The sequence below is a fragment of the Brienomyrus brachyistius genome, chromosome 8 (genome assembly GCF_023856365.1).
Source record: "Brienomyrus brachyistius isolate T26 chromosome 8, BBRACH_0.4, whole genome shotgun sequence".
NCBI lineage: Eukaryota > Metazoa > Chordata > Actinopteri > Osteoglossiformes > Mormyridae > Brienomyrus > Brienomyrus brachyistius.
In genome coordinates this window covers 8,053,003-8,070,777 of record NC_064540.1, presented here as the reverse complement: position 1 = coordinate 8,070,777, position 17,775 = coordinate 8,053,003, and the positions used below count along the sequence as shown (strand labels likewise).

The following is a 17,775-nucleotide window of genomic DNA, read 5'->3' as shown; positions in this document are numbered from 1 at the left end:
CATTACTGCTATTGATATTTATCACCTAAAAGTAGTCTGCATTTTACCTACCATTCTCAGTCTGGAGTCTTGCTCTCTGTGCACTCATGTCATTTAGCTGGCGAACATTTTCATCATTTTTTGACTTGAGTTCACTTAGTTGATCTTCAAGGGTGCGGCACATTTTCTCCAGGTTGGCCTGTCAGAATTAATAGATTTATGAAAATAGAGATTGTTGTCAAATTAGCTTTCATTACCTTGAAGATCTTAGCTTCCACATACCTTTGATTTTGCAACAGCCTCCATGTTGCTGCTCAGGTCATCGATTTCCATTTTGTATTCACTCTTCTCCTTCTCCAGCTTCTGCTTGACACGTTGAAGGTTGTCGATTTGTTCTCCCAGCTCTGCTACACTGTCAGCCTGCTTCTTACGGAGGGCAGCAGCTGTAGCCTCATGCTGCAGGGTGGACTCTTCAAGATCACGGCGCAGCTTCTGGAACTCAGCCTCACGTTTCTTGTTCATCTCAATTTGAGCTGAGGTTGCACCACCAGCTTCCTCAAGCCTCTCACTGATCTCTTCAAGTTCCCTGGACAGATCAGCCCTCTGTTTCTCAACCTTGGCCCTGGCAGCACGTTCAGCCTCAATTTCTTCCTCCAGCTCCTCAATACGAGCCTGAAATACATGAGAGTGTGTAAGTCATAGTACTAGATTGCTCCACATTGTTCATTTGAAGTATCTAGAGTTTACCTGGAGCTCCTTAATCTTCTTCTGAAGCTGAGCACCCAGTGACTGTTCATCCTCAATTTTGCTCAGCAGTTGGCTAGTCTCAAAGTCCTTCCTGTGGACAGTAATCGCACATTCTTAATATTGAGTATCATTTTTAAACATGGGTTAAAATTGGGACTGGGAATTTTTTGCAGTTTTATTTGTACAATACTCTTACTTCTTTATCTTTTCTTCTGACTGCTGCTTGTCATTCTCCAGGTCCATTATAGATTCCTGGGCAAGTTTCAGGTCTCCCTCAAGCTTTCTCTTGGCTCTCTCAAGATCCATGCGTAGCTTTTTCTCTTGTTCCAGAGAGCCTTCAAGCTACAGACGAATTTGCTTATCAATATTATGAAGAAGCAAAAAAATATAATTTCCAAATAAAGTTTGGACTCCAGAAAAACACCAGAAAAAAAACAATATTTACATACAATTTGATAATTAATGTCAATCGTATTAACTATAGTTTTGAACTAGACTAGTATAATGGCAATTTTACATTATACAAATTGTATGTATTAATTTGTTTTTCTTACATCATCCACTTGCTGTTCAAGCTTGGTCTTGGCTTTGGTCAGAGTGTTGACTTTGTCTTCTTCTGCTTGGAGATCATCCAAAATCTGTTGATGTGCCTCTTGGAGGGCTTTCTTCTCCTTGGTCAGCTTGGCAATGCTCTCGTCCTGAGTGGCCATCTCTTCAGTCAAGTTTTTGACCTGAGAGGAAAGCATTCCATACTTGTGTCATGACCTTCGCATCCAGTCCTCGCGTGTGCCACGCCCCCGATCATCCACGTGTGCTTCCCCGATTGCGCCCAGCTGTTTTCTATCAGTCTGTGTATTTAGTCCGTGTCTTAGTCCATATTGCCCAGACTTGTCATTGATGTTCTTCACCATCTGCCCTGTCTTCCCCAATAAAACCCTTTTTTCCTGCACCCAGCGTACTTGCCTCGTCCTTCCCCGCTTCCTACCTGCCTGTCTACCCGCGATCCCAACAACTTGGTAAAAAAGGAGTTAAAGAAATTAGTCAAACTTAAAATGATTTGACATTAACCTTGTTTTCTGTGGCATGTTTCTCCTTCTCCACTTTAGCCAAGGTCAGCTCCAAGTCATCAATGTCCTTCTTCAGCTCAGAGCACTCATCCTCCAGTTTCCTCTTCTTGGCAGTCAACTCAGCATTGATTTCCTCCTCATCCTCCAGCCTCTCATTTGTCTCTTTGAGTTTTGCTTCAAGCTGGATTTTACTTTTGATGAGACCCTCACACCTCTCCTCTGCATCTGAGAGATTTTCAGTTTCCTAAATGTAAAAAAAAAAATGTGTTTTTTAAGGTGTAAGGTCAAAATGAATCTTAATTTAACTGTTTGTACAATTCATAGTGGTTATTTGACAGGATCCATATCTTTTTAAGCTGTAATATCAAAATGATTTGATGAGTTTTTATGAGTCATAATGATCAGTTGACAGATTATTTACATACCGCCTGTACTTGTAACTGCAGGTCATTCTTCTCCTGCAGAAGAGAAACCATTTTCTCCTCCAGCTCCTTCTTCTTAGCCAGTGCTTTTGCCAGGTCTTCTTTGGTCTTCTCAAACTCCTCCTTCATGTTGGCCATTTCCTTCTCAGTTTCTGCACTTTTCAGGAGTGGCTTGATCTTGAAGTACAACTTCATCCATGGCCAGTGTTTCACATTCATGAATGAGCGGATGTTGTATTGGATGCTGTAAATGGACTCTCTGAAGTAGAACCACAAGAGGAATTAATTAGCAAAGAATTAAATATTTTAGGATGGTTCAGAATTTTATTCTAAATGTTTCAATATTTACCTTCTTTGCATCATCTGCATAAACTCTCTTCTCATGAGGAAACCACGGCACAGAGCTTGAGTCATAGTGATCAAAATGGCCAGTTTCTCATCTCGTAACTCCTCTAGCTGCCCCAGCAGACCAGCTTTGAAGAACACCTGGCGACATATGTGTATAGATATTAGATCAATAACAGGATAATGAGTCCTGCAATGTGTGTTAGAAATTTCATGACACAGATTACATCTCCAGACTTTTACCTTGGTGTGGCCAAACTTGTACTGAGTGTGGTCGACATCAATTGAACCCAAGAGCTTCTCTGAAGCCTTCTTGTTGTCAATGAACTGTCCTTCCGGAATCACACTAGCATTCAAAACTTTGTATCTGAGTCAAGAAATATGTAAAAAAAATTATTCTTTACATTATATTTATTGTCTATTTTAACTATTATTTATAGTTATATAATCCAAGGATATTTCATTAGGAAATATATTCTCATGAGAAAGTAAGCCTTGGAATAGAAGTGTTTTAAATCACCTCTGCTTGAAGTCACCATAGAGGATTCTGCTGGGGAAACCCTTTCTGCAGATCCTGATACCTTCCAGCACACCATTACACCTCAGCTGATGGATAACCAGGAAGTTCTCCATCAGACCTAGAGGACAAATGAAAGTAAAGGCATTATACATAAAATCTGAATAAACCTAGTGAAGCTCTTTTAACACTGATGTTTACACAGTTGATGTAATGTGCAGTGCTGGTCAAACCTGGTGTCTTTGATTCGTTTGGAATCAGGCAGCGCACAAAGTGAGGGTGAGTGCTTCTCAGGTTGGTCATCAGCTTGCCCAGGTTCTCCTGTAGGATGAGAGGATGTCTATTGTTTATTGAAAAGTCCTAGACAGACAGAATCAGTTCTTAGTGTGGTTGTCGGCACATTTAGCTAATCAGTCATGCCCCATGTTCGTCAGGACTTACCCTTAAATTTATGTATGTGTGTGTGTTTGTGTGTGTATGTGTGTGCGCTGCATTGATCTCTAGGTGCTCCAAGAACCATTGTCCCACTGCCCATCCATCCATCCATCCATCCATCCATCCATCTCTCCAGCCACCTCCTTTAGCTCCACCAAGGAAATACGAAGGTGTTCCCAAGTCAAGCAAGAGATTTAATCTTTCCCGCATGTCCTAGGTCTGGGTTGGCCATGTCCGAAACACTTTCCAGGAGCTGCCCCTAGAGCAGCATCCTAGATAGACGCCCGAACCACCTCAGCTGGCTCTTTTCAAGGCAGAGGCTCTACTTTGAACCCTTCCTGAATCTCTAACTTCCTCAACCTATATCTAAGGCTGTGCCTAGACACCCTATAGAGGAAACTCATTTCTGCTGCTTGTATTCATGATCTCAATCTTTCGATCACAACCCAAAGTTCATGACCATAGGTAAGAATAGGACCGTAGATCAACTGGAAAAACGAAAGCTTTGCTTTCTGGCTTAGTTCCCTCTTTACCACAACAGAACGGTACAGTGTCCACACATATAGGGCTGCACGATGTCACATTACGTGACAAATGTTTTGCCTATCATCTAAAACCCTGGTGATTATTGTGTATGTACCATATATTCATGAATACATTGTGATGTGATATTGTGCAGCCTGTAGTACAAAAGTATAAACATCAGGCATTCATACTGGGTTGTGTAGAAGTCTTCACAAAAATTCATAAAGATTTCTCATATAGGCCTAGGAATCTGGATCAGGCTACTTAATAGCATTCAAATTTTTATTTGTGGGTATGAGATCAGTCCCATCTCTTATCGACATTAATGTCAGAATGCATTCTAATACTCTTCACATATAGCAGGTAAACTCTTGGAAGATTTCCTTCAGCAAAATGTAAACATACCCTGAACAGAGCAGACACTGTCTGGAAGGAGCCACCCTTCTTCTTGCCCTTCTTGCCTCCACCACTCTCTACTCGCAGAGAAAGTAATCAAGCATAAATGTTAGTATTAACATTAAATATGTCTTTCTCTGGTGTCTTACCATCTCTGAAAAGAAATCTACTTGACAACAACTAGATTGCTTTCTTGTAATAGGCTACTGCAGGGCATATACATAACAAAACTATGCAAATAATGAAAATATGTAAAAGTACCATCTGCTGATGCATGAGCTGCATACAGGTGTGCCAGCAGTTTAACAGATGACTTCTGGTAGAGTTGTACGACAGAGTCATTCAGTGGATCCTTGTTCTTGTCCAGCCAGCCGATGATGTTGTAATCCACAGTGCCAGCATAGTGCACCAGGGAGAAGTGGGCCTCAGCCTTGCCTTTGGCAGGCTTGGGCTTCTGGAAGGCAGCTGATTTACCCATATGTTGGTCATACAGTTTGTTCTTGAAGCTGGTGTCTGTAGCCTTGGGGAACATGCACTCCTCTTCAAGGATGGAGAAGATGCCCATTGGCTGTTGGAGACAGAGACAGATTATTGAAGCCAAATGAGGAGAAAAAGGAGGACTCACATAGAACAATATCCATGTCACATACCTTCTCAATAAGCTCAATGCAGGCAGCCAAGTCCATACCAAAGTCAATGAACTCCCACTCAATCCCCTCTTTCTTGTACTCCTCTTGTTCCAGCACAAACATGTGATGGTTGAAGAACTGTTGCAGTTTCTCATTGGTGAAGTTGATGCACAGCTGCTCCAATGTGTTGAACTGATGTTAGAAACAGTACATATTATTATATACAGCAAATTTCAAATACATTTATCACTTGATTTACGATTGATTGATCAACAATAACCTGACATGGCAAAAAATACTGTCATTTCAATTTGCAAACATCTTCCTGTCAATTCAGTTCTGTTCGCTCTAAATTCAGTCCAATATAGCACTTTTAAGGAGTCTTTTTGACAAGGAACTGCTTTTAGACCATTAAGTGCATGTCTAACACTGTAGCAAGGAAAGACACACTCGTGCTGAGAAGCACTGGAAGGAATCACATTCGAAGGAAGCTCCTCCTACTCTGAGCGATATTATGTGCCTGCTCCTCGGTTATTTAAACTGTATGAAGCAGAATCCACGAGAAAAATGATTAAGCATCTGGTCAACGGTGTATGCAGTTATGCAAGTGTACCAGGCTCTGCATTTATCTTCATCTAGGGTTCCTATAGTTTAGGTTCAGTAAGTATTACACATGTTATTTATTTTTACATATGTGACCCATCACCACGAAATGAGTCTTACGGGTGTATTTCTACCAGTGCAACTTAAGACTCATTTCGTGGTGATGGGTCACATATTTTGTTTTTATTTTCTTGGAACAATGAAGAAATTAATATTTTCTGGTAACAGGGAAGGGAGGACTGCTTCTGAGTGTAGGAGGTGCATACAGATAATAGAAGTAAATGAGAAAATTTTTTGATCGTTTTGTATCGTTACAGATCTGTTTTTTTTTTTTAAATAAGTTTTTTGTTTCTGGAACCCTTAAGCATATGTACTGTTAAAATTAACAGAGATGTAATTTACTGATGGTATTTCAGGAACGAATTACTGTACATTACTTATTGAAGGATTGCTGTAGTAATATCCTGTATTGAACATAGTTACGGAATAGAACAAGCGCTAACATTGACTCACATCAAATATTTCAAAGCCGGCGATGTCCAGCACACCAATGAAGAACTGTCTTGGCTGCTTGGTGTCCAACATCTCATTGATACGCACCACCATCCACAAGAACATTTTCTCGTAGACTGATTTACATAGTGCCATGGTAGCATTGTTAACCTAATTTACAAAAAAGAGAAGAGTGTTTCTGTGAGATACAGTATTAATAATATAATTAAAATGAAATTTAACTCTTGTAGTGCCAATATTTTAGCAGTAGTAAGCGCAAATTATACCAAACCTATGAAATATTTACTGAGTACGTACAATGTAAACTCTGCATTCCTTACCTGAGGTACAGTCTGCCCCTTGGTCACAAACTCATTCCCGACCTTCACTCTGGGGTAGCACAGAGCCTTCAGCATGTCAGCTGAGTTCAGGCCCATGAGGTAGGCAATTTTATCGGCCACTGAAATATGAACAATATGTATGGTTAATGATCTATAACTCTGGGGGAATTATTTTGTTGTTGAGGTTATCATATCATTTACCCTCAGTGCCATCAGGTTCTGCCTGCTCCTCTCTCTGCTTCTGCTTGAACTTCATGTTCCCATGATGCATCACTGCTCCAGTCAGTTTGTAGATGCCTATTTTCTCCTCAGCACTGAAGCCCAAGATATCAATGGCAGTCTGCATAATTCAGAATAGAATCATGATTTTAATTCCAAGAATGTTGTAATACTATGATTAAAAGAATGTGATGTTTCATTAATCATTTACTCACATCTGTGGCTATAAATTCTTCAACGTCATTGATACTTTTAACGGCAATCTCCCCTTGACTGATCATGTGGTAGTCGTATGGATTGGTGGTGATCAGAAGTGCCTCTGTAAAGATGAAGAAAACATTTACAGATGTAATCTGCAGGTACAAACCCCCAATTTACCTCAGACACTTGGTACATACCAAGCAGCTCTGGTTTGTGGCCTGTCATAAGTTGATAGAAGATGTGGTAGCTTCTCTCAGCTGACAGCTGGAAAGTGACTCTTGACTTTTCCAGCAAATCTGTCAATAGGAGTTTAATTTATGTTAATTAAACATTTTGTGCTGAATTAAACAGAAGTAACTGAAGATTTGGGAGATGAGAACTTACAAGTTTCAATATCAGCAGAAGCCAGTTTCCCTGTTTGCCCAAAATGGATTCTGATGAATTTACCCTGGGATATAATGAAAGTATTGGAATATTAACAGTAATATTAACAATAATTTGTCAAGCTACTTTTACATAAATTTAGATAAATTAAATTACTTACAAAACGAGAGGAGTTGTCATTCCTCACAGTCTTGGCATTACCATAAGCCTCCAGCAGTGGATTCGCTGCAATGATTTGATCTTCCAGAGATCCCTGCAGGAGACATTGGAGCATTCAGGGTCCAATGTTGTTATATGTTTCTTACTTATTCAGCATCATTATTATTCTCTCTGACCTGCATTTTTCCAGGAACAGGCTCTGTTTTCTTTTGTCCAGAAACTGCGATTGTCGCAAAATACTGGATGACACGTTTGGTGTTTACAGTCTTTCCTGCACCGGATTCTCCACTGAGGAAAGAAAATGAGTTACCATCTGTTTATCTCGCTATATATTTTTTTTTATAGATTTATGTATCTGAACATACTCAAATTTGACTTTTGATGTTTTGAGGTAATGACTTATTATACATACGTGATCAAGACTGACTGGTTTTCACGATCTGCAAAAAGAATTTGTTCCATATGAATTATGAGAAATATTTAACAAATGATATTGCAGTACAATCTATCCTTAACTTGTTACATTTAATCACTTAGTTTTCTTTACCAGTTAGCATGAACTGATAGGCATTGTCAGAGATGGAGAAGATGTGGGGAGGAGCTTCAATTCTCTTCTTGCCCCTGTAGCCGCCCACAACAACAGCGTCGTACACTGGGAGCCACTTGTAGGGGTTCACAGTGACACAGAACAGCCCAGAGTATGTCTGCAATACAGCAAGCCAGCTTTTATACATACATATACATATTTTTTTATTACATGAGAAGACATATCAAGCATATTTAATTGAACAAAAACCTACGTAGATCATCCAGGCTGCGTAACGCTCTTTGAGGTTGAACAGCACAGCGGGCTCACTGAGGTGGGTCATCATGGCCATGTCCTCCATTTTATCGAACTTTGGAGGATTCATGGGGTGAATGTCATCCTCCTTAACCATCATGGCCTGTGAAATACAGACACAACAATGACAGTTTGCTTGAAGGCAGTGCTTCTCCATACACAATAGATTTGTCTTGATGCAGGCAATATGACACTTGAGGAATGTTAATTATCCATTATTTTAACTATTATTGTTTACTCTGGGGTAAACATTAATAATTACAATAATTAGGGGGTTCATGTTGTGAATATCATTCTCCTTTACTATCATGTACTGTAATATCATGAAATATAAAGGTTGTTTGAAAACAGTCTGAGGTTACCGTCATGCAGCTATTTGAAGAATGATAATCATTATGTATTACTCTAATTATTATTTTTGATGTTTAGCTTTACTTACCTGACCATCCAGACTCTTAACAGTGGCTTTGCCCCCCTCTTTACTAATAAGAACCCCTTTGAGGTACATCTCCTTAGGGTCTGGTACAAAATAGGCTGTTTTGGCATCAAAGGGTTTGTTCTGGGCCTCAATCCTCTCTTTCTCTGGCTTCCGGAGGTAAACGGCCGCCGGACCAAAACACTTCATGTCAGCGTCCACACTCATGATTGCAATTTGGTAAGGAATTACCAATTAATAGGACCAAATAGTGTACCTGTTAATAAAATAGACGGATATTATGCACTGGTTTTTGACATTAGTAACACGCGTTAGTACAATCTGGATTTTTAAGTAATAATGTAAAATGTAATATTTATTTTCACACAATCATTTACCTCCTTTAATGTTAGTAAAAAATGTTGATCTATTATCTGTTACACAGGATTTGTGATATTGTACGAACAAAGCTGTGTTATTAGATTATTGCATTTTATCAGTTTCCGTTTTACTGATGTCACAAATAACCAGTTTATGGGAATTGCAATATCTGTCTTATTACTAAAGTTTCCCTAAGAGATTATGCTAAATTATGCCATTATATATGAAGTATAACACTTACCTTTGCTGAGACACTGTCAACCCTTGTAGTAGCCCAATGCAGTTTATTTTATAGAGAGATTTTAACTCACTCAGCAGAAATAGCCTTCCCTATTTGGTCATGTATTCTTGCCATGTAACCAATTATCTCACACCAGTAATGAAAGTATTTTTAACATATGTATCACATTGTATTTTTTAGAATTATTCTTTGCAATTCAATTAAAAACTTTAGTACTAGTATCATCATCAAAAGTGGATTATAATTAACGAGCATAGGATTTTACTAAAATTGCACAAATATCAGAGGTATAAATTGCAAGATTCTAAATTGTGTTTAGTGCCAGACTGCAGTGATTTGTTTTTAGTCATCACTGGCTATCCAGGAGCAGCAGTGCAGGGAAAACCAGTTTGGAAACGTGTATTCAGGAAAAGCATCTGTAATTTTGCAGTATGCAGTGTAGTGCTCAGTTTAGAATGCAGATACCTGTATTGATGCACGACGGGTGATGTATTAATGACAAACGGTTGGTAGAGTATGAAAGAAATTATCTTTAAATGGACAGCAACTTCTAAATGACACGGTCTGTATATTGCACTATATTGGGTTTTAGATCATGAAGTTATACAGCCAAATGCATAAAATAATGCTAAGCAAAAATTGAGAAGGCATTTCATATTACATTCATATTAACCTAGTGATTGTTTATATAATAGCTTGTTGTGTTTTTTTCTGCATATCCCTAAACCTGTACCTACAGCCATATATAGCCCAAGCCACCATCTGCTACCCCGTCCAGAATGAGCGGTTGGACGATGGAAGGCTGTCTAGATGTTTCCCTTCACTATGTTCTCAACACATGGGCATGTTTGGTGACAGCCAAAGGAACTCTACACCCTTGAATGCTTAATTCCAACTGCTTATACAGAGTGGTTTTTAGTGCTATTGCCTGGGTTCACTTTTAATTAGTAGTGTAAACTTAGCTTACTTGATATTAATCTTGGCTTGCTGTCAGGCCGGCCTATTGCGTTTCCCTATGGTGTTGACAATTGCCCGTACGTGGAGCTCCTGTGCATTTGTGGTTGCTGTGTGGTGTCTGTGCCTTTGTTAGGTTCCTCGCCAGGCACCCAGTTTCAATGCCTTATCCCAGTCAGTCTTGTCAACCTGAGTCATGTTCCTAGGCTGGAGACATGGTTTCCAAGGTCCTGTTATTGCCTCATTAAAATCCTTGTACATGCACCTGCATCTCTGCATTCTGAGCTTTTCCCTTCATGATGCTCTAGGGCAGGGTTTCCAACCTTCTGATTTCTGTGGACCAGTATACATCATTCAAAAGTTTCATGGACCTGTAGATTGGATGTGGGACTACTGGCAGATCGATCAGTGTGAACACGAGTGGCCATTAAAAAATGTAAAATATTTGGGTTTTTTTTTTGGAAAACCAAAAGACCCCCAGTGTTCATTTCCTGAACTGACCAAACCAGTGTTTGCAACCTACACCTTTGGTTGCTTTCCTTGACTCTCCTAGCTCCAAGTAAACTGTCAGGCAAAATTTATTCTGTATTTGATTTTATTTATGCTTTGCTCTGTCACACTTTGCAGTATGTGATAATGTGATTTCATTTGGTGCAATTTATATACAGTAAATAGCATTGTATCAGAAAAAACCAATATTGCCTTTTTTGAGAGACGTTTCTGTGAGGATGGAACAGTCAAGGAAATCTCCAATGATTTAAATAGGGGAGTTCAGTTTAGAGCTAATCTTACAGAAGTTCCTCCAAGTTATTTCAAATATTCATTATGTGGCCAACTAGGAATCAAATTATAGCTTTTAAATCCACGGTATATGATGCAGTTAAATACTTTTTTTTTCCATGGGAAAGATGATATGATATTTGGATTAGGGTTGATTAGGCATTAAGAAGTAAAAGAGCTTAAATTTGTGACAGTTGTCAGGTTATATATTCAATGGATGACACTTGATATGTTAAGACAGTGTTCTTATTTGGAGTAAATGCAAAAATAGCTGCTTGCTCAGCTCCTCTATCAGAGCATTGCTGTCTGTCACACATCACATACGGTCTTGTTATGAAGCTGGAATCTTACCATCCTTTAAAACCTAATGAATCCTGGGGCTCTTTCCCTACAGAACGTTCAGAAGAATATCCTGTTTATAAGTAACCTTATATTCTTTTTTTAGTTCACATATTTTAGATTGAAATATCAATGGTCAAATTAAGTGTAAAAACATCCTTGTTTAAATAGTAGTTTTCTGTTTAGTTTGCAATGTAATATATTTCAGCTGGGTGTACCTTTAAACTGACATTTTGGCTGATTTATTTCTTTACATTTTCTTTATGTATTCTTTGCACGTTTGCTGCACCTGCTTCAGGTCTGTTATGAAAGACAGCTTCCACTTATTAGATTAGATTGTAAACATTTCTTTTTCTTTTTACCAAAGCAGAATGTTAAAAAGCAAAGACTCTTTAATCTTTGAAGAAAATGCTACAGCTCTGCCAAAGCTAAGTCAGTTTAATATCTTATAAAAACTATAGTTTTGTTTACTGATTATTAATCCCTTCCATTTTCTTTAAATATTTTAGCAAGTGACAGTATTACAGAATTAAAATTAATTTAACTTCATCCATCCATCCATTTTCCCAAAGACTTATCAACGATCACGTTGTGGGACTATAGAAGTAATCTTTTTAACAATATATTTTGTATACTTTAATTGAAAGTATAATCTTCTTGGTGAATCAGATGCTATTATACATTCAGTGATTAAGTAAATAAATGGTTTTATCACTGTGAGGAAGCAGTACATGGCTGACTTCTGAATTATCAGTAATTATAATTATAGGATTAGGGGTGACGCAGTAGGCGCATACCTCTAGGGTTTGTGGTTTCATGCCAGACCACAGCTCTGTGTGTGGCTTAATCTCCCCGTGATTGATTGGGCTTTCTCTAGTTACTCTGGTTTCCTCATCATGGCAAGTTATTGGTTGTGGCAAATTAGTGGTCCCTCTGTGTGACTGTGTGTGTGAAAATGTGCCCTGAGATGGGCTGGGGTCCTGTCTAGGATATACCCTGCCTCATGTCCCCTGCTTCCAAGCTGCCTGTGAAATTTAGAAGCCTTTATAGAAAAAGCACACCGTAGATGATGGATTTTCCATTTGCATATGAAAACGTATTGTAAAAAAACTTTGGACTAAAATGAAACAAAAAAAGTTTCTATGGCGTCATATGGCCATAAACACACAAAGAAGAAAATGTCTGTTGAAACAAAAAAATGTTCAATCATATCATTATGGGTTCAAGAGGATTTTTTTTTGTAGCTGAGCTGGGTTGTATTACCAAAGTATTATGTATGATATAATTGGAAATGAAGATACTTTATTGATCCCTGTGGCGAAATTTTCTTTTCGCCTACCCCCAGAGATGTCCACGAGTGACGAAACTAGAGCCCTAGTCAAGTCTGAAATCTCCGTTGTGGTTCCAACTTGTCATTCCTATTTATCAAAACTGTAATCGCATATTTGTTTTTTTTTTCTATTAGTAACTCATGTGACTAAATGGGAATCACCACTTGAACAGTTCAAAAACTGCTTGTCTCATAGTTCCTTAGGCTTATATACATTTTCAGTGTAATCACTATTTCAAATGACTTTGAAGCAATACAGTTTTTGTAAGAATTTAAGCACTTTTCTAAAGTAGATTTTAAAGCTAAGACTTTATCAAGAATAACATTAAAATTAAGACATTCTTTGAGCAGAACAGGTAAACTGAAACCTTTCCAAAAAACCCAAAAAATAAACTTCCCGTGCATAAGGCAGGCAGACCAAACCATGCCGGACTCCGCCCTCAGCTATTTTAGAGTGATGTGATTGGCTAATGAATGAGTATAACCCAGACCCCGTTTGTCGTGCTGCTGAAGTAAATGCGTGTTAAAGTAAAGCTTTATTTGGGTTTTTACTTAACGTTCTAAAGCAAAGAAGTTGATTTGTCTCTCAGCTCGTGTGTGTGCGCACGTAAATAAATGGTTAATGCAAGTAACACCGCGAACTCCATGTTAATAGGTTAAATGAATGTGTGTAGTACTGCTGATCTTTCAGTTACGGGGAAGCGGTCAGTACTTTTACTGTTCAATCAATTTATTTGCTGGCGTTATGTTTTCAGTTTATGAAAAACCGTTAAATTTGAATCCGTGATGGAAATCCGAATAATTTAAGACACTACACGCCAAAAGCGGGGCACAATGAAAAGGTGCAGGTGTAAGAAAATATAGCTTGACTTGGAAGGGTATGTCAGAAACGGTTTTGGGATATACCTGGTAAATTATGCTTTTGGGACATAGGCTACCTGCTAAATTATTAGATTTATAGGTGTGTCGACATAGGTTAAGCAACGCCTATTTCTAAGTGGTGGCAACTAATGTAAAATAACACTCGGAGTAACATTTAGAATATTGCACGCATCGTCAGGTCCGCAATTTGAACTAGTGGCAAAACAGAAAAAGCGTGTTAGAGATTGTTGAAATCGCCAGGCGTCGCGCTCCTCGAGTCCCCAACTCTATCTACCCAATCTTGCTTCTATGATACACAGACACATATGTTGCTGAGAACAAGCTTGCCGACGAAGGGCAGCCACAGATTGAGCTGGGGGTTAAGGACCGTTCTCAAGGGTCTACAGAAGTGAGTATTCTGCTGAGGCTGGACTTCCAGTAAAAATCTTCCAGTCACAGGCACAGAGGCTTAGCCCACTGACCAGGGTTGTGGGCTCCTTGCACAATTTATGCATATGTAATTTGGAGTACTCTACATTGACCACGGGGTATGAGTATATGCCCTGTTATGGGCTTCCAGCTTGGGCTTTCAGGCTAGATGATCCATCAAGCTTTTAAATAGTGGAAGAAGTGATTCACTGCCGTAATACTGCCTTGACAAGTGGATAAATTGCATATCAGGGTGAAGATCATCCATCTGACTTCTGTGCATTTACTGAAGTCATGGTTAGGGGGGCTTATACAATATTTATTGCTAATTTAATATGATAAGCATAAATAGATTTTTAAGTAAAATAATCTTTGAATAGGCAATGGTTAGTGTTGGAAAACAGTGTAGTAAGGGATAAAGTATAATATGATGAAGTACATTGAAATTTTGTTGACATCTCTTGTGCAGCAGCTTTTTATACAATTACAATATTAAATTATTAAAGTAAATGTAATTTAAAAATATTTGCATTTTGTTTTTCGCTGGTTACTTTAAATCAGTCAGTGGACAAATTGAGTGTGTGTCTGTGTGTGGGTATACCTCACCTTATGGGGACCATAAAGGAAAAATCAATTTAATAAAAATCTGTAACCGCAATGAAAAATCTAAAAATGCAAAAACTCTTGTATTTTGCTTGGTTACTTATGGTAATGGCCAGGGCTGGGTAGGGGCTAAGGTTTCATAGTTAGCATTTTTCCCATAGAAATAAATCCCCATAAAGATATTTTTACCCACCAGTGTATATGTGTGTGTGTGTATGGGGGGGGGGGGGGGGTTAACCAGCATGCAGCCAAAAGGAAAGGAGAGGTTATACAGTATGAGTGGTTGAGATTAATCCCAGCCTACCCTTCACATGCACAGTTTATTTTCAGCCCCCGTTGAATACAACATGGTGTGATGACGACTTTCATGTCTGCCATGTTGTCAAAGTCAACCATGAAGTGGTTCTTAGACTTGAGGTGCTTTCCCTCCAGCCTTCTGCTGGTCCTTTTTCTTCATTTGCAGGAAGGTTGGCTCTTTAACCTGTCTTATGAATACCCCAGGGTTTCTGTAGACCTACTGTACAGGCTGGTGTGGGTCCTTTGCAATGCCGCGCTGCACAAGTGACACCAGCCCTATGGACTCGCTCATGTAGCCTAACAATTCATAAAAACAAATTTAATTTTATGCAATAAAACATTCCAGACCGGGTTATACTACGGTTCTGTAGTTGGCGTACTTAATTTGTCCGACTGTTTCATCGTCATGTGATATGTGTGCACTGCACTTCCTTAAAGTTAGATTGTATAATAGGCTGGTGAAAACTACTGTTTTAAATGAACATTCTTTTTTGAAGTAAAACTTTTTAACAATGATGGAAACTAAGACACCAACTTGCATACTGACAAATCTTTACTAATGCATTACAATGTCTAACATTACCTGGTATTAGATCACAATGATGCATGGCATGTATCGTAATTTTAGTACAACTGGAGCATAACAGTCACTGTCATTGGCAACGGAGTGAAGACAAGAAGCATCTTCTTCTATCTTATGCCATTAAGCAGTCATGTGTATACCCAAAACAAACAATTTGCATCATTTAATGCTTAAAATGCCAACAGATGTCCAATTTTACGTGCTCAGGCTGTAATTTAGACATTGAACATTTTTAACCGTATGCAGTCGGCAATGCCGCATGTGGGATAAAATGGAAATCTCACCCAACTGTTTAGAAAAAACAAGTTTTTGTTCTAGAAACATAAAAGCACCCCTAGAAACCTTGCGGTTACATTTTATATATATTATTTAATTATCTAATATTTTTAGAGCTTTGTCAGGGGAATATAAAGAGAATCAGGAAGCAGTGCTGATTGCCCACCCATTTGCAAATAGCGCTATTCATAGAATAATGTTACGGTATTTCAACAGTGATTATTGGGTCAAGAAAATTATCAGTTTGACTCCTATAAACAAGTTTTCCCTAAAGAAATATGAATAAAATACATCTCTTCTATGCATGTTAGAATAACTGTGACTTCAGATAAACAGTAACTTTTCAAATTAGAAAGTGTCACTCATTATGTAATTTTGATTGCTACAGTGCCTCGTTAATTCGCTTTTAATAAATGAAGGGCAGGTCATTGATTTTTTTTGTTACTTAACAGTCTGACCTTTAAAATCTAGTTGATACTTGCATGTAAGATTTTTGAATCAGCTCATTTTTCCTCCTTATTTTACAGGCATGGGATTTATATTAGAAAGAAGGAATAATAGTGTTTGAGACTCATGGTATGTCAGTTCCATATGCCAAACTCGCCTATTCCACTGTCAGATAGCTGAGTCTTGTTGTTTACTGGTCAATCTGCATTGCTATTCTCATCCATGGTCACGAGTTGTGGGTCATGATTGAAAGAACAAGGTAGGGAATGCAACCAGCCAGACTGAGGTTTCTCCAACGCATTTGTCTCAGTGGCAGAGTGAGGAGTTTGGCCTAATAATGCTAAAAAATTCTTTGTACAGTAAAGTAGTTTGTACATAGTTCTGTATTTCCTGCTCATTTACATAATTAGTAAGTATTTTAGTGTTTCCTCAGGACATCTATCCATCTATATTCTGCAAACACTTATCCAGTTTAGGGTTGTGTAAAGTCTGGAGGCTATCCAAAGAGAAGACAGGGTAGAGTACTGCGTATTTCTTTATGAAAATGCGGTGAAGAGACAAGTCAATGAAACAGTGATGGAGCAGATCTGTTGCGGATATAAGCAGGCAATTTTATTGGCCAGTTTTTGCAGAAGCACATTTCACAAGAAATTCATATTGTATGATTTCTTGCTACTTTGTATCATATGGGATTCGTCCATCATTCAGCCTCCTTACCCTTGAGAAATGAAAAGGTCAGTTAGAAAACCTTTTTTTTTATTTAATAATTTTAATAAAATGCTACACTTCGTGTTTGCTTCTTTACATGACATAAAAGGTCTGCAAAATATAAAAAAATAACATAATATAAAACAGGCTAAACCAAAACTTCTTGTACCTTTCCAGCTTCACGGCTCTTGGCTCTCAGCTTGTTGACCTGAGACTCAGCGATGTCGGCACGCTCCTGGGCTTCCTCCATCTCATGCTGCACCTTCCTGAACCTGGACAGGTGAGTGTTGGCCTGCTCCTCCTGTACAGCAGTCAAAGATCTCATCAGTTCAAGTTGGCATTTTCATAGATCGACTCATAGAATTCATGTTGGGAATTTCACCATCATCTAGACCATATTTTTACTTTCATATCAAAGTAAAAATATTTAGATTTTGGGGAAACATTGGAAATTGGAACTGATTCAGGGTAACTTTCCCCTTTAATATAAATATGTGGATATAACTTTTTTGTTTTAAGACAGCCTGAATAAGAAAAGACTGACAAGTTGCTGATGAAATAAATTATAATCTTTAGTTTACAACAACTTTTTTTGGAAATCATATTATGGCTCAGCTCTGGAATTAGGAAATTAGTATCTTATATAGAAAATGATACTCACAGCTTCCTCAGCCTGTCTCTTGTAGGACTTCACTTTCAGCTGCAGCTTGTCCACCAGATCCTGCAGTCTGGTCACATTCTTCTTGTCCTCCTCAGTCTACAGAAAGTATAGATTATTAGATACCTGCAGTCCTCACTGTACTGTCTGCCATGTTTCTGTAAAAAATCA

The 17,775-nt window shown here is 38.4% G+C and overlaps 1 pseudogene; it reads right to left on the bottom strand.

Annotated features, from left to right (window-relative positions):
* LOC125747754 (uncharacterized) overlaps nucleotides 1–17,775 on the bottom strand; it is a 55,445-nt pseudogene that overhangs the window by 25,027 nt on the left and 12,643 nt on the right.